Below are 25,879 nucleotides of genomic sequence, written 5' to 3'. Positions count from 1 at the left end.
GAAGAGGAGAGGCAGGGTGGTTCTATAAAAGGCTATAAAAGGCATCCCCACTCCCTTCCTGAGAAATATATCAGCATAAATAAATTAACTCTGTTCTCAAATAAAAGCATTTTCAGTGTCTGAGTTCTCTACAAATCTCAAAGAAGTTTCTCATTTTTTCAGGAAAATCTAAATATTACATAGACATTTCTGGGCAAATTTAGGACTTGGGAGGTGGGGGAAATGTTCTTTTCAGAGGGAAAATGGACTAAGAACTTCTAGCTAACCCTAATGGATCTACAGCTGTGTTCCCTCTGCTTCATCACCACCTTGACCCTATGCAGCCACAGCCTCCTCTTTGCATTCAAGAAACATGAATAACATTCTGCAGAAGTAATCTAATGACTCAAAATTCTGGACAGTGACCTCTCATATCTACTCTGTGCCAGGCTAAAACCCCGGAAAACATTTTCCTTGGAGTCTCAGATGACTTGCAGTTGAAAAACACTTAAGATAAATCCTCTGTTTGAAGTGAGCAGGAAGAAAGGTGGAATGGGATGACCCATGACTCAAAACTCCAAAGGAGGGAAAGAAAAGAGAAAGATATGGGAAAAGGGGAATGGGAGACAAAGCAGAACCTGCAGTAAGGGGCATAAAGGTCCAACAGAAAAGGATGGAGTGGCGAGAAGGAGAAAAGGGTTCAACTCAAATGTCACAAGTGGTTTGTTATGCAGCTGCCACCAATGAGTTTTTAAAAATGAGTGATGAAAACTGATCCTGCTCAGAACATAATTCAGAGTTTATTTCTCACCACATATATACCTGGAATTATGCCTTGCTGTTCTTATGTTTTTAAAGGAGAGAGAACCAAGCCCATCACACTGTTCTAGGAGATCACTGCCTGGATGCAGCAACAAAACACATACAGCAAAAGTGACCCACAGCAAGTGAACACTCGTGCAGTTCAACAGCTGCACATGGTTTGAAAGATGAACAGAAACAGACAAAATAACAATTTGTGTTATTTTAATATCTACATATATAAATATATCTAGCAGCTAAAGGAAATCGAAATCTAAAGCTCTAGTGGACTGCCAAAACCAAAAAAAAAAAAAAATCCAAAAAAACATGGTGTTGCTGTTGGCTCCAAAGAAAACAGTTTGTCTACCTTCTTCCAGGAACTTTAAAAGATAGTGATGGAAAGCAAAAGGAGAGGAGAAAAACATATATCTAAATAGAAGAAAATTACCATGCAAATTGAAACCACATACTGGGTCCCATATGTGTACCACATACTTCTGCTCATGGTATGTATCTCAAAATTTCAGGTCAAAACTCTCCACTGTCACCATTCTTCTAACACACACCTGCTCTGGGTATTAATTCACTCTTATTTTTTCATGCAGAGATAGAGGGAAAGACCATCTGTAAGTAACAGTCAACTTATATTATTAACAATACAAAATTACTTTCCCTGGAAAGCTTCACAGATCAGAAATGAAGTTCTTATCTCCTCTCTTGCAGTGAGTTTTGCACTACCTGTAGGAGCAGGTGGGGAACGCTTCTAACCCAGATCAGGCTCTCACTCGTGATCACAGAAGCTGAGAGGCTGATGTGACCCATTCACAGCCAGAGGCCATGTCTGGGCCAGCATGTTTTTGTAAAGCAGATTATTCAGAAAAAGGTAAAATTGTGTGTTCTGATTTGTGACTGAGCCATGCCTCCTTCCCCCAGATTAACCAGGCTCTGAGCCTCAACTGCCCTACAGAAGAGGGACAGTGGACACTGGGCAGTGTGGAAGACACTCCCCTGCACCACGCAGATGTTGCTGCAACTCATTTAAAAACCAGGCTGTGGGAACCAATCAGGAAATGAGATCTCAAAATATGTGAAAGGGGAAAAATTAGATACTGAGATCTACATCTGAGAGCTCTTTAAGGTGCTTGAAGTACTTTGGAAGGAAATCCTAGCTTTCCAGGCTTCCTACTAGATAAAGAGGCACCCCAGTCCAAAGCTAAAGGGTGAGTAGAATAAGTAGAGGACAACGAATCAACCAGTGCTACAAAGTTGATGCCCATAAATTAAAGCTCATTAAGTGCTGGGGATTATTCTCAGCTGAAAGAGGAATTTGTTTGTCATAACTTCATCCTATCCAGAAGATGAGCATACAGCAATTCGTAGCCAGACGAGACCATTGTGGCAGAGGCTAGATATGCTCTAGGTAAGTCCCAGTAACTTCACAGTTTTAGTGAGTTTTGATCAGTTTTTTGTGTTCTTCAAATAAACAATCCTCAAGCATTGTTTAGGAAGTGTTAAGGCTACTACACCAAGTAAATAAATCACCACATTTCAGGGCAAAAAGCAGCCACTCACAGCTTCAAGGTGGGATGACTTTATGTTTGCTATTAATCTTCGTGTACCTGTGGCTGGGACCTTTGACTTTGGCCGCTTTCAAGGCAGAAAAATCTGATTAATGGGAAAACAGATGGTAACTGATATGATAAAGCACTTATTTCTGACGGGCAGAAATAACACAATCTCATTTACATCCAGTGCAACCCAACTCCCCCTGCCCTCTTCAGAAGTGCAGCACAATCACGGCTCCTGCTCCACAGCTGTGTTTCCTCAAGGAAGAGGAGAAGGATCAAGAATGCGAACATGCACAATTCCCGTTGTTAGAGAGGCAACAAAAACAAGATTGCACAGTCTGTGAACTCAGACTGATAATCTAAGGTTTTGCCACCACTTTTCCTCTCGTTGCACCACCAAAATAAATGAATCTGGAGCCAGTTATAAACTGGCCTTTACAAAAACAGGATTTGTTGTCTTTAAATGCACAGAGCTCTACCATCCCACAATGCATGAATTCTGCAGCCTTTGCACTTTAAGGGACATTAATTCAAATGAATACAGCAGCAGACCACTGCCATATATTACATGATGTTTTTACAGATGTACATAGTTTTCCAATTGAGAGATAAAATAATGCAAACCTAGGCAGGGGAATTAGGCATGCAGGCAGAGTCGATGTGCAGGTATGAAATACAAAGTAGGACTGGCATGCTGACAGGACATTCCTATTCTCTAGGGAAATTTAACATTTTAAGAGGGTCAGCAGCTTAAGAACATCTGAATGGCCAAACACAGCTTCCTGTTTACATAAATTAATAGAAGATTAGTCTTTTCCAAGCTTTGAGTTCAACGAGTGACGTGTAAATTCCATGTGACTCACAAATCCTTAGCATATGGCCCAAGCACACATAGGATTTTTCCATCCCAAGTCAGAACTTGAGTCCAGCATTTTCCTGTGATGGTGATTTCTGGGAATGGGAATAGAAACTCTAAGACATTGCTATCTTTTTGTCAGTCCATCCTTTAAAAGGTATGTGATAACTCCGCTTTTCAGGAGCAAGCCTGGGAAAAATGCAGACCAGATGGAAATGTATGGTTATGATGACCCATCATCTTCTCAGTCTGAGGGCAATGTCCCTTGGTATTTCTCTTGCAAAATGTTGAGTGACCTTATCTACTCCATTCCCAATATAAGGGTTAGAACAAAAGTTGGAGGAGTCCTCTACAGATGTCAAACAGTCTACATTGCGACAACAAGATGGTAAGAAAGATGGGAAGCAAATTCTTACCATGTTGGGAGTTGCGCCTGGGGTCTGTATTCCTCAAGGAAAATATTCATGTCTGCCTCCACTGAATTTTCAAGACTCATGCATGCCACAAAAAAACCAAATAAGATCTGAAAAGCCTCATGGCTTTGTTTTCCACTGAGGCCAAGGGCTATCTACTACACAGAGGGACTCTGATGATTGCCCCACTGCCAGAGTGGGAAAGGCACACTCCCAGCAAGGATGGGCATCACACTTGCTATACACTAATTGGAAGAATCGTCTGCTGGCTGGTTTAGCTGGCCTTGCAACCCCTTCACACACAGTCCAAACACTCCTCGTGGGAAAGCTGGCAAAAGCCCCAGAGAATTACAAAATGATGAATTTTGCTTGGACAAGAGAGATTGCCAGAGTTAATTATGAACCATTATTTAGACATATTGGTAAGGAAGACATAACAATTCTCAATACTCAGACTTATTATCAGGCCTGCCAAATTCCTGCCTCTGGGTACAACGCTGCACATAGACCAAGACATTTCTTCAGAAATTGGCATTGATGAAATTTTATGAATAAGCAAAACATCCCATTAGCAAGGGGTCTCTGAACATCCATTAGTCAGAGTAGCAATGAAAGCATGGGATGGAGCAGCCTACATGGTCACTTCTTGCCCTGTCTCTATGACATGGATCGTGAGAAACAGATTTTCAGCCACAGAAAGACCCAAGAATGTTGATAGCTTGGGAATAGGCTGAAATTTTGCACTGTTAACTACAGGGACTGGGGAAATGAATTTGCACATTGCCAAGAAATTAAACCAAATTTAATTTCCCATCTTGGGCTTTTTTGTATCTTCTTGACTTCTTGCAAATCAGTCATTATGCCAAGAAAATATCTTAAAAATATCACAACGAACACAAACCCCATACTGCTAAAGCAAATGGTGAGTTAGGAAGAGAAAACATTTTCTCCAATGTCTGAAAATCTGATGCCAGCTAACAGAGGATGGGAAAAGTATCATAATAAGAAGCTGAGAATTTAATAATAAGAAGCTGAGAGTGATGGGATATTTGGATAATATAACACAGGAAAGCTACTGAGAACTGCATTAACAGCAAAGCTTCAAGCCACTCCTAAGAGAAATAATGGGATGTACTGCTGGGATTGTGGAGAAACACTCTTTTTTTTCATAATATATAATGTGTAAAGATCAAAACATCTGTGCTTACTGGACCAAAGGCAGACACAGAGCTTTTCTGTGTAAATAGAGAATAGAGAAAGATATGACAGCAGTGTTTGTGTGCCTCCTGATTGCCTGTGAAGCCCCAAGGGTCCCCAGTTGCAATAAGAACAAATATTCTCAGTACTCTGAGACTCCCAGCTAAAAGTTCAATATCCTATTTCCAAAGGTGTCCTATAACTGCTTCCTAAGAAACTATATAAGAACACAGCAAGCAAGCAGTGATGTTCTCCAGAATATACCTCTTACTTCCAGCAAACTGCTAGTCTGGGGTTTCCTGCAGCAGCACTGGTGACTGGATACTTCCTAGCTCTTAATCAAGTTTCCTTCTGTGAATCTCTGATGACTTTTTGAACTCATGCAGCACTTTACCCTCCACAGTATCACTCAGCAAGTAGTTCCATGGCTTTATTTTTCTGTGCTGGCTTCCCTGTACTTGTCTCAAACTGCTTTCTGCAAATTTTATTTGATGCCTGTTAGTTGTCACATAGGAAAAGACATGGGACAGTGATTATCTATTTACCTTCTCCTGATCACTCATGATTTTATAGACCTTGATATCTCTGTATCTCTTTCCACCTTCCCCTGCTGGAATTGTTCCTCCCTTGGCAACACTCCTTGACAGCCCTAGGAGAGAGGTCCATGGCACTCCTCATTCCACTCTCAGGGTCCAAGAACAGTGTCACTTAGTTCTCATACTGCCACACTAACAGTCTGACCTCCCAAAGGCTCAGATGATGAAGAGATTTGTGGAGCTGTTACATATTATCACTGCAATTCACCAAATGTTCCTCTCTACAACCTGAGTTCTGTAACAGTGCTGGGTTCCATATCTTTGTTTTATATTATTTGGTTCTTCCACATCATACCTACTGCAAACTCACTGCAGAGATCCCATCTACTAGCTTAGTCTCAATTCAAGGTTAAGCTCCAATCTGAGTATAAGATTTGCAAGTTATAATTCCAGCTGACAGAACGCTATTGTTGGCAAAAAGTGACAGAAAGCAAAATGAGTGTCTATCCTACACAACCACAGTCTCTACTATCCCAGTGAAGTCTTATTTCTGCCACTATAAAGTTCAAGCAATCCATGCTTAGAGGAAAGAACTCATTTCACAATTTTATCACTGCTGTTATGATACCAGCAGGGGTTTCTTTTAAAGCCTGCTCTGGCGGGATCATAACTCCCTGCGATTCTCTCCCCGCATTTAAAACAAAACAGCTCTAGCTGTTGTGGTTGCAGAGGAACGTTTGAAATTTAATGCAATCTTAAAAGCTCAGGGGAGGCAGCAGATACAAACCCAAACATGATGAGAAATTAAACAACAAATCTGAGGATTTTTAACCAAATCTCATTTTCTGAGCAATTGGATTTAGTGCATGAACCTCCCTCTATGATCTACGGATTATCCGTTCCTAACGTTGTGCCTGCAGCTCATGCAAGTTTAAAACAGGCTCCTTGGTTATTCATTTCACCATGAAGCTCAGCTCAGGCTTATCAATCACTCTTTTTGGGATGAGGGAGGTTGCAGTTACAGGTTGTTTTGGTGGGGGTTGTAGCCTCTCTGTTAAGCTCTTGCTGCCTCAGAAATACTGTGGCCAACACTCAACTCAGTTGTTTTGAAGCTAATGCATGTAGTCTACACAAGGTGCAATCACACCTTTGACTTGAGGGCCATACACATAAATTGAGTTCAGAAGGACTCCAGGTTGGATTTAGCAGCTCAGAGTTTCACTCCAGTGCTTTCTACAGTTCCTAGTACAACTGAAGCATCTTTTTAATTCTTACATCAAACCAAGTTACAAAATAATGCTCACACACACTGAAGTTCATGCTGTAGTTTGTATCCAACTTCCATGTATTTGTGTCTGTTTATATGAAATTTTTGCATATTTTAAGGCTCTACAAAACATGGGAACCTAAAAATGGTAAGAGCTGCTCTAGGAAATTGGTATTCACTGAGTTTGTTTACACTCAATTCAGAACTGCTTTTCAAAAGCTTCTCTGAATTATTATTAGCAGCTTTTATACAACATTGAAAACACACAGATCATTTTACAAATAATAAGAACATTCTCTGTCCTGAAAACTTGATCATGGACTGAGTTGTCGGAGTCAGATTTCACAATCATCTCCTCAATTTGAGAATATAAATGGCAAAATTTATAAGTATAAATATAAATGGCAATTGTCCTTGCCATGGCAGGGGGTTGGAACTAGATGATCTTTAAGGTCCCTTCCAACCCAAACCATTCTATGATTCATTCCATGAATATGCCCTCATTTGAACAAAATGGCCTAGAAGTCAGCTAAATACATGTTTGGCTGAAACAGGCAGGCATTTATCTGACAATTTTGGCACGTATAAAACTTATTTACAGCAAATGAAAAAAATGTGTATTTTGAAGATAGAAATCTTCAAACACTGAGCGTTATAAAACTGCCCTACAATTGTTCTCAGCACGACCACTGGCAGGGTCACCAGCTACATTTTGCACCCAGCTCTGGGACCTGACCTTACCCATGTTCCTTAATTTCTTTGTGGCTTATGCCTTGGCCAACTCATAGAATGCTGTGGACTTTCACGACCACTGACATGCTTCCTTTAGCACCACATTCAGGCCTCTGGTTTCCAGCCACCTCTGAACACATTCACAAATGCTACTGGGAAATCCCTCAGAAGTTTCAAGGTAGCTCTCTGAGGAAATACTCCAGCTGTGGGATGGCAACTTATTTATTCTCTATTTTCCCCTTTTTATTTTTTAATACAAACCACATGACATTGCTCCCACAGCGCTTATTTTAGTTGTCTCCCTTTTCTAGCTACACTGAATTGGCAGAAGACAACTCTGCCCAACTCCTATTCTCACACCAGGCTTTTACATTCCATATGTTACACTAAAAACAAAGGCCTTTTTCTTTCCCCTCACTTTAAACACTGTGTGCTTGAACACACATCAGTGCCCTCTAACTGATCAGACAGCCTGGACTCAGGAAATCCATGGTGGAACCACAGCCTGCAATCATCTTTCTCCATCCATTCCCAGAGTTCAGAGTTCACACCAAAGTGTTTCCATGGGATGCCAAGGGGAAAATTGGTATTTGGAAAGGCAAGTCTATTCTAGAACTTCACCACTTTAAGCTTGTTTGGTCCTTCTGAAGGAGACTGTCATGTCCATGGAGTTACTGGGTAGGAGAGGATAAGGATAGGAATATCTTTTCCTGAAGACCTTCTGGTGTGCCCTTCTGACAGGAGCAGAGGAAGAGGAGCTCTCCCGTCCGTCTTCCACAAATGTCAGTGCTGACACTCCTACAGGTCACTGCTTTGGTTTAGGTGTCAGTTTATCATCACCTGGAAGCCCCTGGTAGCTGCACAAGCTGCAGCCAAAGCAATCCAGGCCTCTGAGTGGTCAACTGTGACTTATGATCCCTGAGACTTTTTACTCACTCACATGAAAGTCTTCAAGTAAAAGAGAAGAAAAAAAAGAAAACCAAACCCTTGTACACACAGGCCTTAAGAACCAGCCAAAATCCTGAGACAGGCAGTACCCCATTTATCTGGAGAATCTGACAACAACTCCTGACATGTAAAGCTGGACCTTCTAATCTAGCCAATTTGTAAAACGACAGGAATTCATTCCAATGCTGCACAGCAAGCATGCTCCAGCACAAAATCAATCCCAAACTGCGAGAGACTGTGGAAAGCACAGAATACTTATTTTAGTGTTTGGTGAAGGCTGAGGTGGTTATCAATTTTTGTCTTATCATTATTATCAATACATTTTTTGATGCATACATCTAACAGATTTCCAGGAAACAGGGTCAGATGATAGAGAAATTACCTTCCTGCTTATAAGTTTGGTGATTTTAGTACTTTTATGACCCTCTTCAAAACATAACACAGATTCCAATGGATGATGGACTGCAGAGAGAAAAAGACAACTCCAGTGCATTCACAAAACCACACAATCCCAGACACTGAGCCTAACTTAATTGTTGTTTATGGGGTAGATCCAAGCATGAAGCCATTCCATTCTCCCATCATTAAGTCACGTTTTGCTGCTTAATACACCACTGCTTCTGAGCACTCCAAATTTTACAAGGAAATCTCAGGCTTAAAATAGGGCAGATCAGAATCACAGATCCCCAAATCCCAAATCTTGAAGGCAACCAAGAGCCTGTCAGACTGGATTCTCACCCTGAGCTCACAATGGGAACTGAAACGCTCGTTGAAAAGCAGATGGTTTTCTCTACCTCATTAAACATTTAAACCACATATTATGGTGGTTTAAACCGAATGAGAACTCAGGGAAAAATCCCAGCACATCCTAAATATTTGCAGGCAGGCTGAGAAGTGCCACTGTCCATCGATGGGCTCCTAAAAAAGCAGAGCTCTGGGATGCTTGACAGATCCCTGTGTCAGGGAGAAACTCCTCCTGCAAGGACCTTTCCTGCAGGGTCGGGCACGGAGCTGTGCTTGGCAGCACGTGGTGGGAGCAGACCCTGGAGATGGCACTGAAGGAACTCTCCTACAACCCTTACTGATTATTCAGATTACAGCAGCACTTTGAGGAACTGAGTATCAACCAGAGTGCTTGCTCCTCCTGTTCCCAGCGGGACCAGGATATGGTACAGGAGAAATCTAATAGACTCCCAGACCTAAAATCAATTATTGAAGTTTTTGAAGTCTGTTGCCTTTTTAATTGTAAGCAACTGTAAGTTACTCTCCTGGTTTTATCCAAAGCCCCACAGGACTGAGTTTCAGTTCCTGCCTTTAAACACAGATAGTCATATTCATGTAGTGGGCTTTTTTTTTTAAAAAATTAAATAAAGAAACAATCACAATTTGTAAACAACTTAATACAACCAAAAAGGTACATTCAGCATCCAGAAATAAAAAGAGAATGAAAATAACTAAGAAAATATTTTTATATTTTTATTTTTTTACATGATCCATTTACTTGGGGGCGGAGGAGCAGGATTGAGCCAGAATGCTTTAAATTAGCTTTACTGCAACACATCTCCAGGAGGATTTAAACCCAGCAAATGAGGGCAGAAGCCTTGGTGTTCAGCCCAGGAGTTGTCTGGATCAAAGGTTACAGAAGAAATCACGAGATCACATAAGCATTTGTACTTTGACATGCGGAACCTCTCCTATATCGGGTTCTGCCCAAATTCTCTGCAAAATAACTGCTAGCAGTAATGATATCTATAAAATGCATTCACAATGCAATGATAGGGCAGGTTTTTTGAGCCCTTCAAAAGGATTAGTGAATTTCACACTTGCCAGAAAAGCAGATTAATCTTAATATTCCCCTTTGTTTTGCAACCAAACAATGACTGTTTGAGAATAATTCTTATTCCTTTATGCTTTGCTTAAGTATTGGAATATCTTATGAACAGGAAATTTGCTCCCATCTACTACCCCCATTAGCCCATGTAAAGTGCATATTTTAAGAGAATACTTAATTATAGGCCAATAATTCCAGCAGGCCACAAAGATTTTATTTCACAATACCCATTTGTGTTGCATTTTCGATCAGTTATTTTTCACACATGCTTGGTGACAAGGTTATGGCACAATGGATTCCATCAAATACACCTGCCAAGTCACAGCACATTGAAAGCAGTGAGAACAACATTAAACATCCTGTTTATAGCACTAAGTATATATGTTTAATGGAGCCTAAATGGCAAAGCCTCACGTCTCCCACATCCTTTCCCATAAAGTCAGGTAAGTGTCAGAAGCAGTTTGCTTGTCTGGAAGTGAAACACGTGTTTTTCTACGGCAGCTTATCTTAAATTCAAGCTTTCAACCTTAAGGGGTAAATAGTGTGAGGATTTAAGAATAAATCTCAAGGAAACGCATGGAAGATTTACTACAGACTATTTGAAAATGTAAAGGAGAAAAAAAAAAACATTATAACAGAAAATTATTTAGGTCAGTGGGGTAATTCATTTTATGTACCTTAGAATTTATAATACCACTCATACTATACTATATATGTACATATATATTAACAATTATACTATACTTTTACATCATCATTCTTCACACTTTTATATTAATAAACATCTTTATACTGAAAAGACAAAACATCTTTTCCTGTGTTTTTAAGGGCCAGCAACCTCATCTCTTTTTCCCCCTATCATCTCTAGTACTGATGAACGAAACCACAACAGTTTCAAACTGCTCTGTAAAATTAGCTGCATAAACCTTCCACAAAGAAAAGGCCAAACTCCCTCCAGAGTTTTTAATTCTCCTCATACCTCCCTACCTGCTGACTACATGAAACATTCTCATTCCTCAGTACCACCTCCACCTTATTCCAGTGGATTTTAAGATCAATGTTTCTCATCCCATCTTTAGCTCAATCTTTATCCTCAGGCAAGCAAGAGGACCACGTCATAGTACCACATGAAAAGGCACATTACTGTTAATATGAGACTACTGGAGAACTTAAAATGTTCTCGTCTGCCTCCCAGTCCCATTGCCAATCAGGTCCACACACCTCTGGCAGAGAAAGACCATCTGCAGGAAGAAATTTTGTTCCATATTTTTTCTATTAACAACCTTGGCATTTCGGAGTGCTTCACACTTCCTATAATAAGATCCAATGTCAACATTTATACCTTTGGAGACTAAGGAAATTCCTCTGGCCTGCCCCATCCTACTCAAGTGTTGTGCTGAAAGGTTAGCAATCCGCCTAAAGTCACAAATCAGAGTGATAAACCTTTAGGAGCTCTAACAACAGTTTGTATTGCTGTTGAAAGGCCATTTACTTACTGGTAAACTATCTGCAAAATAGAAAGAAAAATTACTTTCTGAATGCTTTGCAAAAATTTATTACCATTTTCAGCTGTTTTCCAAAAGCTCTAGTAATGAACAAATGAACAAAAGATTCTCATCTTCCTCTTCATTTGCACTTAAACTTGCTAATTATCCCCGGCCCATGAGGCAGCCTCTGATCTAAGAAATAAACTCTTGGCTCGAAAGGCCACCAGCCAGTAACTATTACTGCATGTGCACTTTCATTCTCTGCAGCTTTCCATGATGTTTGTCAACACTTCCTTTGTCTTTGGATATTTATTCTTTGCTGTTTTCCTAACAATGAGTTACATGTAAGGTAACTTCTCTTTCTATCAGACTCCTGCAAGGCACAGAGTCTGCAAAATCACCACAGCACTGGGAGAAGGCTGATTCAGTTTCTGCAGTTTCTGAATTAGCAGGAAGCTCATAATGACTTGTGGCTTCATGTCTATGAGCCAGAACTCGATCCTCCAGCTCTACCAGCTTCCTAAAAGGACATGAGATCGTAAAATGGGCCTTAGGCTCTTTGTGTTCATGTAACAATTTCACTGAACTCAGTGGAGTTAGTGCCTCTTTCCATCAGTGCGTGGCAGGGAGTTGTACCTTCCAATATCCTCATTGTAAACATCGAAGAACATTTTCAGATTGAAATTAAGGGAAATGTGTGTATCACAAAATGAATTTCAGTTCAATTATTCTATTTGCCTCAGAAATTTACAGTAAGAAAAATTATTAGCATTACCCCATGGTATTTGTAATCTTCACAGTCGTATCACGCAGCAATCATGGAAACTGGCAGAACTGTTACGGACACTTCTACACTTGGTGAACATTCTGTTTAGAGGGCAGCGTAGTGTAACTGCAAGACAAAACCCTGGCTTTGTCCTAGCCCTGCCACTGACCCATCTGTGTAATTGCCACAGAATGCTGGTTTGTGAAATGGAGATGAAAAAGGAACAACCTCGCACGCGCGTGACACCCGCGAGGCACCCGCATCAGGAGGCACCCGCCAGCTCAGGAGGTTTCTGCCACTCCATGCTCCCCAAAAAAATTTAATTTATGTAAAGTTCTTTGAGGTCCTTGAATAAAAACCACTATTTAATCGAAGCTCTTTTCATAGGGCATTTTGCATCAGTTCCCTATGGGGCACAAAGGGGAAGGAAATCATTTTTGGATGTACTAAGGATATAATGTTCTTACTATTTTAACTTTATCCGGATTTACCTTGTTCAAAGCAGACCAATAAAATATATATTCTATAGCAGTGGAAAAATGTAGGGTTACAAGATAAACTGTAACTAAAGTTCACAAAAACCCCCAAAACCCCAAGCCCAAGATGGATCTATCTATGGACCTATCATTACTCCAGGCATCACTTCCAACCCATTCACAAGCCTTTCCCAACATCAGTATCTTTAAGTGAAGTTCCATAGCAGTAAAATGAGCTTTGCAGAGAAGTTAAAATTTAGAGAAAGTGGTGAGCGCTGTCCTTCAGCTGCTCTCCTATAAAAGCCAGGGCCAGCTTTAGCTTCGGTCAATCCTGTTTCAGAAGTTGTTCAAAAGTTTACAAGGAAACTTCCATTGCTCAGAGCAGTGCCGAGTTCTGTGCGTCACACTGGAGGATGACACCAACACAACAGTACATTCTGTGCAGGAGGAGTAATCTGCATGGAATGGATGTCAGTACTGGGATATGTGATTTGGCCAGCACAGTGGTTATTTCAAAATTCAGGAGCAAAGGAAAATGTCTTGAGATGAAAGCCTTGGCAGGTGCAATAAAATAGGTAAATAAAACAGGTTGTGAAATCTCAATTTATGATTCTTACTAATAGATTAAGTTCTTACAACTAGATTACAAATAAGCATTTTAAAAAGCATGGCTTTTTTGTTGGTTTTTTTTTTTTTTGGAGGAGGAGGATCAAAGGAGGAAGACTGGGATGAGAAACTGCCTGCAAATCTCAGTACAAGAGGAAGAAAGAAAAACAACCTCACACATAAAGCCAAGAAACAAATGGATAGCTGGAGAGAGAGAAGAATCCTTCCTGCTTTCATCATCTTCTCCTAAGTTTCAGGCAGACTTTCTCTTAAATTGTAGGCTGGGAGCAGTGAAGTAAGGGCATTTGTAATCACGATGGAAGTAACAGAATATATCAAAACAGCTCTAGGCACAAATGCATTAGCTGGGACAGCAAACCCACTGCCTAAGCCTGCTACCACAACTCCCTGCCCTAACCATAAATTAGTCTTAACATAACGGGCTTTCAGTTCCCGTGCTCATCCCACACGCCTGGGTGTCCCATTTTTTTCTTTTATACGTATCTGCAGGGTATGCAAATACATTTAAGAAGCAAATGGCTCTCAACTGCTCATGGCTTTGACAGGGGGAGGCATCAACATCACAGAAGAGGCAGACCTTGCCTTTGGGAGCCAAACAGCAAAATATGCCAAGAGGAGAGAGGAGAAGAAATTCCAGCACTGATGTCCAGTGATGCTCTGATGCTGGTGCCTCCCTACAGGTCCCCGAGCTGGGACTCTCCAGTTCCTTCTGCTACTGGCACAGATGCTCCACGTGGCCCCAAGCAATGAGAGGGACACAGGGATTTGGCAGTGCCTCACTGTGGTCTTTTTAATACCATTTATTTAAAGCCTCTCTGAAATCTCCTTTCCAACTGCAGCAGAGCAAGAGAAGGGTAATTAAAAATAAAAGGAAGTTTTCATCTGTTTCATCATGATCAAAGGAGAAGGTAAAGGAGTGTGCAAGTCCTGAGGGACTTGTGTTTCCCACCACGGCACAGTTCTTGTCATAAAACATGGATCTGTGTTTTATTGAGACAGTTTTGCTTAACAAATATTCTAAGATGCAGCATCTCATTTTCATGAGGGGCCTCAGGGGACAGAGTTAAAAACAGCTATCCTGAACAAGTAAGAGCATTTAAATATAAAAGTAAGAGGGAAAAAAAAGGTAGAGCAGAATGCTCTGTCCAGAAATGGACACTAATGAACAATGACCTGGGTTCATTTACCATCAGCTAACTGAACTTCCTTAGTGTAAGCAGGGCTTGGGATAAATTGGGACATTTATTTCAGATGACAGGACCAGAGTAAACAAATAGGAGATTTTTAATTTCTCCTTTTACTTAGAGGGCCATAAAAATTCAGTGGCAAAGAGACCACACAGGGGAAGACACAGGAGATTTAGATGGGCACAAGAAATACATCTGAGCAAAGGTTTGCCTTAAGAAACAAAAAGAAGATTTTTAAGTTCAGAATGGCTCATCCTTAAAGAACAGGACAACTTTTACCCTGAGCATTACATTCCTAGTACACATCCCTGCTCTCTTTTCTCTCAGCCTGCCAGTGTTCCAAGCACCCCTTTCTTCCCTCTTTCCAAAAGTAGCAGTGGTTTAAAATCTTCTTGCATCTTGTAAGGAAAAAAAAACCAACACCAGCACCACTAGTTTAACTGAAACTGGAACATTCATCTCTGTGTGTCTGTAGGTTTGCCTCTTCAAATCCCTATTTGAACACTTGAAAATGACCTAATTTTAAAAGCTACTTGAAGACCCAACTTGCTTTCATTCCATTTAAATTGTGGAGCTGGATTAGCCATTATATTGACTGCAGCTGCCTGTATCATCAGCCCAAGAAGATTACAGCCCTCATGTCACACCTGAAGCAGCACTTCAAAGACAACTAAAGAAGGAATTAACACCTTGGGTACTCTATCCCTGAGTAATATAACACCATCCTATCTCACCCAGAAAGGATACACCAAACAAAATCAGTTACCAGTATGCTATACATGAATGTATAGGCTAAGTAGGACCATGTGGATATCAGAAAAGCCTGTCTCATCATAATTTAAAAAAAATTAAGCAGTGCCATGACATGTATGTAATGTAACGAGGACTTTAGGCACAGTATCAGGTTGTGCTGTCTATGGGAAGTGTTGTTTCCTTTACTGAGGATAAGCTTTGTTAAGTATATGGCTTTCATGACTTATATTAGGTTTCCATCAAAATTTATCTCACTTTTTATTGCTGTTGTTTAAGCTTTTACAAATTGAAGTTTTTCCAAAACCTTTCCCTATTACAGAAAAAAGCCAGAAGCTTTAGGAATCTACTGTATACTATAGTTTCCTTGCAGCTATCTCTGTTGAAGGCTTTTTTAATAACAAAATGGCTTTTGGAAGGCACAGGAGTGGTTCAGCAAATTACTGCTTAGAGCACAGCATAAACCCCAATGCCAACAAGGGGGCACATTCAGGATTTTGTCCTGAAGGTCAGAAATACCAACTGTAATGGAAGATGGTTCGATTTCAAAGTGCTAAATGACAGCTGTGGTCCAGAGATTTTTTTTTTGTCAGATGTACAGGAAGGCAGAAACCTAAAGAGGAGAAAATGGTGCATGGACATCTGGTAGAACAGCATCCAATAATTTCCTACGGGCATAATAGGGTCTTAGCTTTTAAGACAGTATAATTGGACGTGTTTGCCCATGGTTTTAAAAGGCAGGTTTCAGAAGTGCACAAAAAAAGAGGTATCATACACATCAAACCTCTACATAAGCAGTTAAGAAATTCACTGTCTTGCTTTTGGATCCAGTCCACAGCCTGGAGAACAACTGTGGAACCTCAACATCAGTGATTAAGGTCTGAAGAGCTACAGTATAGTGAGAGAACAGGAACTCTGCAGGGAGCAATCTTTCAGATACATAGATTTAAATTTCATTTTTCATCTGGAAGGAAGGGGAAGAGCTCTCTCACTTTTGAAGAACTTGAGCCAAACATAAATACTATTATGAAGAGTTATACTAACACATATAATTGATCCTGCAGTATTCTAGTCATCATAAAAAAAATAAGTGGATACCCTGGAACTTTACAGTATAACTTTTGCTTTTCAGAATTTTTTCCTGATCATTTCTGACCATGACCAGATGTATGAAGCACCCCTGACAAGAGCAAAGTAATTTTTCTCAAATTAAAATAATTTTTTTGTTCTAGATACAACTCAGCATACATTTTGTGTTAAGAAATGCTGCCAATTTTTATAACTTGTTTTGAAAAAAATCTCTTCTTCCTTAGTGTACAAATTGCTACATTCCAATCACATCCTACACAGCCTGGCCAAATTAACATAGTCTAATAAAGCTTAGCAGATATTGCTTTCTCTTGTCCTGGAAAGTCAATACAAGGATGAACATTGCTTCTGATGCTATTAGAAATATTTAGAAATTAAGGTACAAAACATGGACATGAATAACTCAATGTACATAACTCAATAGCATAGGACATGTCTATTTTTCTCTCCCCAAATCATATTCTTAGCCATCGTCCTTTAACATCAGAGCCTATTGTCCAACAGATCACGTATAATTTTGGCCTCTTAATTACAAGCTCATCACTTTTGCATTTTAAGTCCATACTTTTTCAGGGAGTTCTGCTCCAGTCTTTCCTCACCCTAGTTTACTCAGTTGCATAAGACAACCTTATTAAAGATTACAGTCTGCTGCAAAATGCTTTCTTCTGCCTGGAACTACAGAGAGAGCTGAACTAAGGCAGGCAACATTTCAACAATAAGTCAGACTACTTCCAGCAAGGCAAACTAAATAATTTTCTGTCCCAATTACTTTGGATAATCTTGAATTTAGCCTTATGCCATCTCTGTATCTAGTATTTTGCCATGAACTGGGGACTTGCTGACGCACTCTGACCTGCTTAATTGGAAGCTGAAGCATAATTGATATCAAAACAGATATCAGAGGAAAACGTTAGCCAGTTCACCAGATTTCCCATGCCCAAAAAACTTCAACTGACTCATTAAGAAATTACTTCAAGAAATGAGATATGGAAGAGCAGTGACATCCTAATTAACAGAACAGGAAACACATAATCAGTGGGAAAACCTTTGTGTGGTGGGTGCACTGGGAGATGTTTCAAGTAAATCAGGCAAAGGCTGTATCCACATTCATGTTTCCCTGCATTCGTGGTGCAGTTCTCAATACCAGACACTACTGAGAGTTTAAATAAACCTTCTCAACAGCCAGGTCTTAGTAATCATGTCTATCAAATGTAGATCAGTTTAAAAGATGTTTGAAATCTTAATCTCATCTCTTCAGATTATATCCACACCCTGTCTGTTTCAAGGGTGTTTAAAAAAATACTTTTGCTCCATTGCAGAAGAATGTATTTTAACCAGAAAGAGGCCAAGACTAAAAGATTTCTTCCAAGTCCTTAACAATTCAGGTGGGGCGCCCATCCAAATCTGCTTTGGATGCAAGTCAGATCCAAAGCTGGAGAAAAACTGTTTTCTTGTTCCAGTTCAAATATGGACAAAATCTGCCTTGAGACAATGAACATGTGCCTCAGATGAAACACGATTAAAAATACTGTTCTCCCTCCATCTCTTGATTTAATTCTGAGTAGACAGTCCCAGTTTACCCTCTGGCAGCATTACACCCAGCACTGCTCTTAGTCCATGTGACACTGGAGCAAAGCAACCTCTTGTTTCAACGCAGATTTAACACTTTATCAAAATATGGTATAGTCCCTTTCATTTCCAAAGTAGATTCCCACAGAATAATACACATGGATTTATGAGTCAACACATAGGAGGTTTAACCTGAGAAGTCCCTCCTTTTGCCCTCTCTTTCTGTAACCCCACTCCATATTCTCAGCTACAGGACCTACACTGGAGCAGAGTTATTTCCAAATACATTAATTAAAGCCTTAATCTATCCCACAGGAAACTAGCAGAGGATTCATTTTCTGCAAAACCCTGCTGTAAGGGAGGCTGATCTACACTTACCACATGTTTAAAATCAGCAGCTTTTCCCACTCCTTTAACCCTCATTCATTTTCACTTCCACCTCATAAATATCACTTCCAAAAAACCCGAAAATCTCAGATTAATAAAAACAAAGCAAATCTGACTTGCACAGGGTTTCTTATAGCATGACCACCTTTCTCACACCAGCAGCTGCCTCAGAGTCTAAGCAGAGCAGACCACACAAGGATGATGTCAGACACCTCCCTGCTTCCCGCAGGGAGCGCTTCCAACTCCACCAAACCAGGTTCTGAGAGTGGAACAGGTTAAGAGGCACAGACCAAAGTAGTTCTTTACCCAAATATATCTGCTGTACTTAAAAACACCGGCAAGCAACTTTTTATTTGGGTGGCAACTAACCTGTCCTGTAATGTTATAGGGAAAATGGGTTAGTTCAATTCCTTAGAAGCTTCAGAGTTCAGCATAACATATAAGAAACACTTCTTTTTCCTACAACAATCTGCTCTTTGGCACTGTCTCAGAATACTTTACTGCCACGTCTTACTTTGAAATGGGAGGATGCCAAGAATGAGATAAGTGCAGACATCCATGACTGGGAAACACAAGTAAAAGGCCTTCTCCAGAGCCAATTACAGCCTGTGACACACAACCACTTCAAAAAAACCCCACAAAATACTAAACTAAACAAACAAAGTAAAAGCAACACTAGATTTCTCTTTGTGTACTGAAGTAGAAACTCAGCATTTTTTTTTAATTAAAAGTCTTCAAAATATCCAGCCAAATTGAAATAAAGCCTTGTTCCTTCCAAACATGAGTCTGAATTCTCAAAAAAATACAAATGCCTACATGGCTCCATTAAAGAAGTGATCATTCCTTATCTGCTGCTACCCATTCAATGAATGAAAACCTAGATTACAGCAGAGACTTTCTTGAGATATAACTGCTTTAGTGGCCAGGTTTGTCTCCTGCCAGTTCCATTTGGCTTTTGTGTGGCCTTAAGTGTGTGATAGCAATTTATTGTGTAGTTTTATCAGCAGCTTTTCCACTACTAAATGTTGTAGGCAAGATGATGCAAAAATGCCAACGTGACTACAGTCTTCATTTGACACCTTTATAGTTCAGCCTATTTCCTTTTGGAAAAGGAAGAGCTAACTTAAGTCAGTTAGGGAAAACATGGTATGAATACTTTATAAACAATCAGAAGAGAAAAAAATTAAGTTAAATCAAATAAGCCACAGCAAGTAATTAACTATTTAGATTCAGCTTCATATACACTTCAGCATACAGGGATCCCAAACTGACCCATTCTGCGTCCCCCATTCTTGCCTGGTTAGAAAAATCCAGATTGTGAAGTCAGAAGCAAGCAGGGGAAGGTCCATAAAACAGAAAGACAACACCAAGGTATCAAGTCACTTAAATAAAACTGTAACTGAAAAGAGCTCTGAAATTTCAAGGAAGTATACAAGCAAATGTGTTTCAACCAAGCCAGTCCCATTGAAACTGAAAATTACCTTCAATCAACACTAGAAATGTGCTTTAGCTCCCTCTTCCTCTTGTTCACGTTGCCTCATGAAGGAGTTCTGGCTACTTGAAAGTCCTTGGCTCCACTTTTCCTTCTTCACTAGAACAGTGATGCTCACCACTGCTATTGCAGAAGGCACATATAAATAATTTAAATCACTTTTTTAAAGAGCATTAAAACAACCCCTGACAATTTTAAAAGGGGTTAGAACCCAACTCAGAAGAGGACAGTGAAGTCCAGCACAACTGCACTTCCTCAGGAGTCTATGAAGTAGGTCCAGCAAAAGCCAACAGCTCATGATTCAGAAACTCAGCTGTGTGGGGTTACATATCAAAGGTATTTGTTTACCTACTAAAGAGGCAGGTAGGTATGTAAAGCCCCCAGCCCCAGGGAGTTAGGTAGTTAAGCTCATTGAGGTCAAACAAATTAAGACCAGAGCTCAGGTGAATGTGGAAGCTTCACTAGGTGTCACACATCTTTTTTAGTTCCCTACACAACTCTACTAAAATTCAGAAAATGCACTGTAACCTTTGGGATCAGCGGAAGTTCCAAAATCTTATTTTTCTGAGAGGGTTGATTTGGGTCTCAGCCACTTTATTTAGCTGGCTACAGAAACAGCTTCAGGAGATTTTGCGGTTTGTGTCGTACAAGAGATCAATCAGCAGCATCATAAACATTCTTGGTGATATTAAAAATAAAAGGCAAAGGACCATGGCAATATTTTGTGAACATGTGCAAAAACACTGCAGAAGAAGCCAACGCTCCCCAGGCCCCTCGCAGCTGTCGTGGTGAAGTGGCAGAAGCCCTGACGAGAGGGAGAAATCAGAATATGATTGAACTGGTTTTGTTGAAAGTTTCCACACAGAGAAGAATTTACCTTTGGCCTAAGACCAGGAATGAAAAACTTTCAGTCCAAAAAGAATGCTTTGGCCAAGGCTGCAAACAGCTTGAAAAGGGGGCTTCTCGTGAGAGCTGGAGTACTGTGGTTACTCTGGCATCTGCTATCACATGTTTTGCATTTCATTTCTTAATGACATTATGCTCCCTGTAAGTACTGAAAGTAACAAAGATTTACTTATTTTACCCATTTATCCCATATGTTCTAGAGGTGCACTAGCATAATTTGCCAATTTATTCCATTTTATAAGTATTTCATGGATTTTGAATGTACAATAATTTAATCATTTCATCAGTATTTTATGTAGAGTTGCTGTGAGTTGCACAAAAAGAGTCACCTGTCTTTTGCAAAAAGTGGTACTTAGACCAATATACAAGTACAGTGAAATATAATGATACACACAGACTACTCCAAGAAACATCTCTTTTCTGGTATTTTCCATAAATCTTAACCCAGAAAGTAAAAAGATTACTTCTTTTCCAAAGAAAAGAGTAATATGCAGTTGGTAAGGTCTATGCAGAGGATTAAAATAAAAGATACATGTAAAAAAACCCATGACCCTGACACCTGATAAAAAGAGAATTATTGTTACATTCACTTTCATCTGTTGGCTTTTAATTGTATTGGTCCAAATAATTGAATAATTCTCAATTTTAGAATTGATGTAATCACTACTTTATATAAATAAAGTAATGCTACAGTCACTTATTGCTTGACTCAGCCAAGATAAGCTTTTTTTTATTTTCCACAATGGGATGCTTTACTACCTCTTCCTCACACGGCTCATGTCTACAGTCTGGGAAACTTAAAAGAGGGAGATAAAACACTGTCACTGAAGGAGGAGGCTGTATATGCCACATTTAGTCTGTTTTCCTTTTATGACCCAAAAATTCTCTCTCCCACACCCCCAACTTTACCTTCTCCTTAGATGAGGAGGATGGACCAGCACCTTGCAAGGAACTGCCACCCAGGGCTGCCAGTAGGGAAGAAAGAACCCAGGGAAGAATCAGCAGCTCATCAGCAGCTCAGAAATAAGGAAATGAATCAAGGAAGGGACAAACACTTTAGAACAGTTCATGTAAGGACAACCCTGGAGAATGGCAAAATTGCTTACAAACCGGAGGGGAGAAAAAAGGGAATACCAAAACTCAGTAATTTCCTCAAGAACAACAGAACAGAATTTTCCAAGTCTTCCAAAGAGGACTTGAAGATGGTATTTATTGTACTACATTTCAGTGAGGAAAAGATGCAGAAAACTAACAGAAGAGAGCAATAAGTGTATTTACACACCTAGAATTTCAAGAGAACCAGTTGTATTTTGAAAGGAGGGAAAGGCCACTTTCTTCTCTGAAAGCAAATGTAAGGAACACAGAAAACACCAAGCTTTATCTTACTTGTATTAAAGTTTTGGTTGGCTCAGAAGCAAAATAGAAATTCTTTATCTGAACATTAATGTTTGCAAATTGACCAGGAGGCTTTTTTTTTTCCAAAAAAAAGAGACATTTTGTATGAATTATCTCATTTCCTGATTAGCGAACTAGAAGTATGAAATTGTTTTCCCCCTGGCTATATCCCAGCTGGATCAAAGCACTGGCCCAAGAACATACTGTACTAGATTAGCTATTAAGAAAGTCCATGAGTAACTCAAGCATCTACTTCTCATCTCTCCTGATAAAGTTATCACCTCGGAATGTAAACACGGGCTCTTTATGCACCATACAGCCAGATGCTTGCCCAGATAGTTTTACACCTGTTTTTTGTTGCACTGTTACTCCTTCTACACAAAGAGTATCTGCTCTGCTTTTGGAGCAGAGTCCATGTCCAGTTCTAGATGACAAATCACCAAAGTTCATTCCACCACCGTTTCTCTTTCCAGGTCTCACAGGGAAAGGTTAATTCCATCCCTGGAAAAAGCATCACCTCCAATGAGTCCCAGAGGGCTACAGCTCACACAGGAGTTGTGTGTGGGCCAGTGAATGGCACAGGGACACCCTGTAAGGAGCAGTGCATGGTGGGGAGGCTTGAGCCTATTGCCAATATTTGAATATCACTGTGATATCTATTTTCAGTAAATAAAAGGAAAGAATCTACACCCACTTCTTCTGAATGCACAGGATCATCAATAAAAGGAGTCTCCTGATCCAAGCCATGAAGTCATAAATCAAGACAAAACAAGCTGTTGACCTGGTTTTATTCTGATGTGGAGATCACCACTGCAGTAAGGGTTTAAGGCCATGACTGCCGTGTAAATCAGCTCTCTCCTACACAATCATGTGACAGATAGACCCAAATACACACTGGCAGCCAAAACAGGGGAGGGATACTCTGGTGGGGTGATGCTGGCTGGATGCCAGATGCCCACCAAAGCCAGCCCATCACTCCCCTCCTCAGATGGACAGGGGAGACAAAATGCAATGAAAGGCTCTGGGTCAAGATAAGGGCAGGGGGCAATCACTCAGCAATTACTGTCACAGGCAAAATTTGACTTGGAGAAAATTAATTTAATTTATTACCAATCAAATCAGACCAAATATTAAAAACACCTTCCCCCCACCCCTCTGTTTTTTCCGAGCTAAATTTCACTCCTGAATTCTCTACCTCCTTCCCCACAGTGGTACAGGGGGAGAGGGAATTTGGGCTGCAGTCAGTTGATCACACATTGTCTCTGCTGTTTCTTTCTCCTCAGAAGGATTCCTCAGACTCTTCCCCTGCTCCAGCATGGGGTTCTCCATGGGCTGCAGGTGGGTCTCTGCTCCTCGCCTCATAAACCTGATGCCAGTTTTCCTCTCCATTTGGAAAAGTAGAGCTATTCTTTAGGGAGGTGTCTGTATAAAAACTACAGGGAGTGAGAACTGATTACTATCTTCCAGAGAGCAATGTTAATATAGGCTTTAAAAAGAGATCAATAGGCATTTTTCTATTAGTCACATTTTTGGCAGCTTGTCCAAATCTTGAAATATATATTTTATAAGCTCAAATCAGCAGCCAACCCAAGCAACAGACAGAAAAAGGAAGACAGTAAAAGCACAAATCATGGAATTATATTAGTGCTCCCTCCCAGAGAATGTTTTACAATTATGTCTGGCCAGTCAAACTAATTCCTCTTTACTGCTCACTGGAACACCATCCCTTCCTACTGTATTCTCCAACCTGACTAGGTCTTTTTTGTTTCCCTTCTTCACTTCTTTTATTCTATAAGTGTTTTGCTAATACGCTGTCAGTTGGATTAGACTGCACTTAACCTGAAAAGGGTTCACCATTCACTGGGTTAAAAATAAGATGCATCACAGCAGCAGAGAGAGATCTGGTGTACATCACTGTCCAAAGCCTGTGTGTGTCCAGGGTCAAGAACAACTCCGCTGAACACAGTCCAGCTTCAGAAGCAGGTGCACCTGAGAAAAGTCAGAGAGACAGCCCAAAACCACACAGTGCAGAAAATCAGACACAGAACCCACAAACAGTCCTAGGGAAAAACCTAGACTTTGAGTTAGTTGTTGAACTTGGAGCTGGGAACAGGAATCTGTGTCCTGGCTTTTGATTTGAGCTCAGTGAGAACTCAAAGAACTTCCTTATTCTTTGTAAACAAGCAGGAGGTATGAAGAATATCTGACTCTGTCACCTTTCCCTAACTCCAACTATCTGCAAGAATCCAGCTTTTGGTAAATCTAACTCATGTCCAAAGGTAGCAGAACATGCAAATGCTATATAGTTTAAAATGTCATATGTTGATGCCGTCAAGTTCAAGACATAAGAAGAGGTTGCTATGGAAACACACATATTGCCTGGAACATAAGGCAACATTTTACATTAAAAATGATTAAAAAAAAAAAAAACCTTGGACCAACAAAGTAGTTGGTTGCCAAATTAGGTTTTTGGAGGGGAAAAATTACTTTGTCATTTGTTCTCAGACAGAAATGTTTTCATTAAGAAACAAAGAAGTTAAATGTGATGAAAGCCTTTACATTGTATTTTGGATTGTTTCCCTTGCCTCAGAACAAAAAGTAATTTGATATTGAAAGACTTTCCTCTGTGGTTCATATACAGCAAATCCATCTCTCTATTCCCATGTGGTGGAGTCCCCGTGTAATTTTGTTTTTATGATTAATGAAATCACTTTAATGAGTGTTCATGTTCTTTGAAGGGTTAATCCTTTAACTCTTCCTTAACTTTACTTATTTGTGTACCCACATTGGCCAATGGAAGTATTATAGGAACAGAACTGATCAGAGGTGAGCAGAATTGCACCCTTGGACAGTCAGGCATCTCTCAGTTGCTTCATAAACCCTGTTTTATAACCTGTCACTGTTGCAAGGTAACTCCTGCCCTTCTGGGGTATCACAGTGCAGTGGCATCCTTGAATGCCAATCTCTTCTGCTTCATTCCACTGCCCTCCCAAAAAGCACAAGAACAATTCTGAATTCCCCAAACAACAGTTTTACTCCGCAGGCTTCATCAAAAGCCTGATTCCAAAACACAATTCCTACACACCCATCTCCTCAAAAGAAAAAAAAAATTACTTAGTCTTTTTTAACTAAAACATAAAACCAGGGGTTTTTTTTCTAGAAACCTTCTACTAAGTACCCCCTGGATTTGAAAGAGAAGATAGGTAAAAAGGGGAGATGAGGTTCTAGTTCAGACACTTTATTTTTGGAAGCACAGACAAACATTTAAGCCACTGGGCCTGAGACTGATTCTTTCATCCTTTGTTGTTTTGAGTGTTCTAGGAAATTCTGGTTTTACTAGAGCATTTATTTGTTTGGGATTTTTGACTATCACAAAAGTGACAAATCTACAAATCAACTTAAGTTACTCTCCAGTCTGCAGCTGCAGCTGACAAGACCTTCTTGATTTTTGCAAGTAGAAAGTCAAGATATGCTTATAAACCCAGAAGATGGTGTCACGGTATCACCATGACACAAGCAACATTTTTTCTTGATAACTTTAACAAAAATCCAAACAAAATTGCAGGCATTATTTATTCATAAATACCTGAGCAGTGAAGATGGAAAAACCTCTTTTTTGC

General features: G+C 40.0%; 1 protein-coding gene across 2 annotated transcripts in view; it reads right to left on the bottom strand.

The window, feature by feature from the left end:
* Positions 1-25,879, bottom strand: part of ADAMTS2 (ADAM metallopeptidase with thrombospondin type 1 motif 2) — a 169,123-nt gene that overhangs the window by 125,899 nt on the left and 17,345 nt on the right. The gene's annotated exons all lie outside the window — the stretch shown is intronic.

This window comes from Manacus candei, unplaced genomic scaffold (assembly GCF_025592945.1).
Source record: "Manacus candei isolate 608988 ecotype Guabito, Panama unplaced genomic scaffold, ASM2559294v1 h1tg000037l, whole genome shotgun sequence".
Taxonomy (NCBI): domain Eukaryota; kingdom Metazoa; phylum Chordata; class Aves; order Passeriformes; family Pipridae; genus Manacus; species Manacus candei.
Note: the sequence above shows the minus strand (reverse complement) of the source record. Positions and strands in the feature narration are given on the sequence as shown.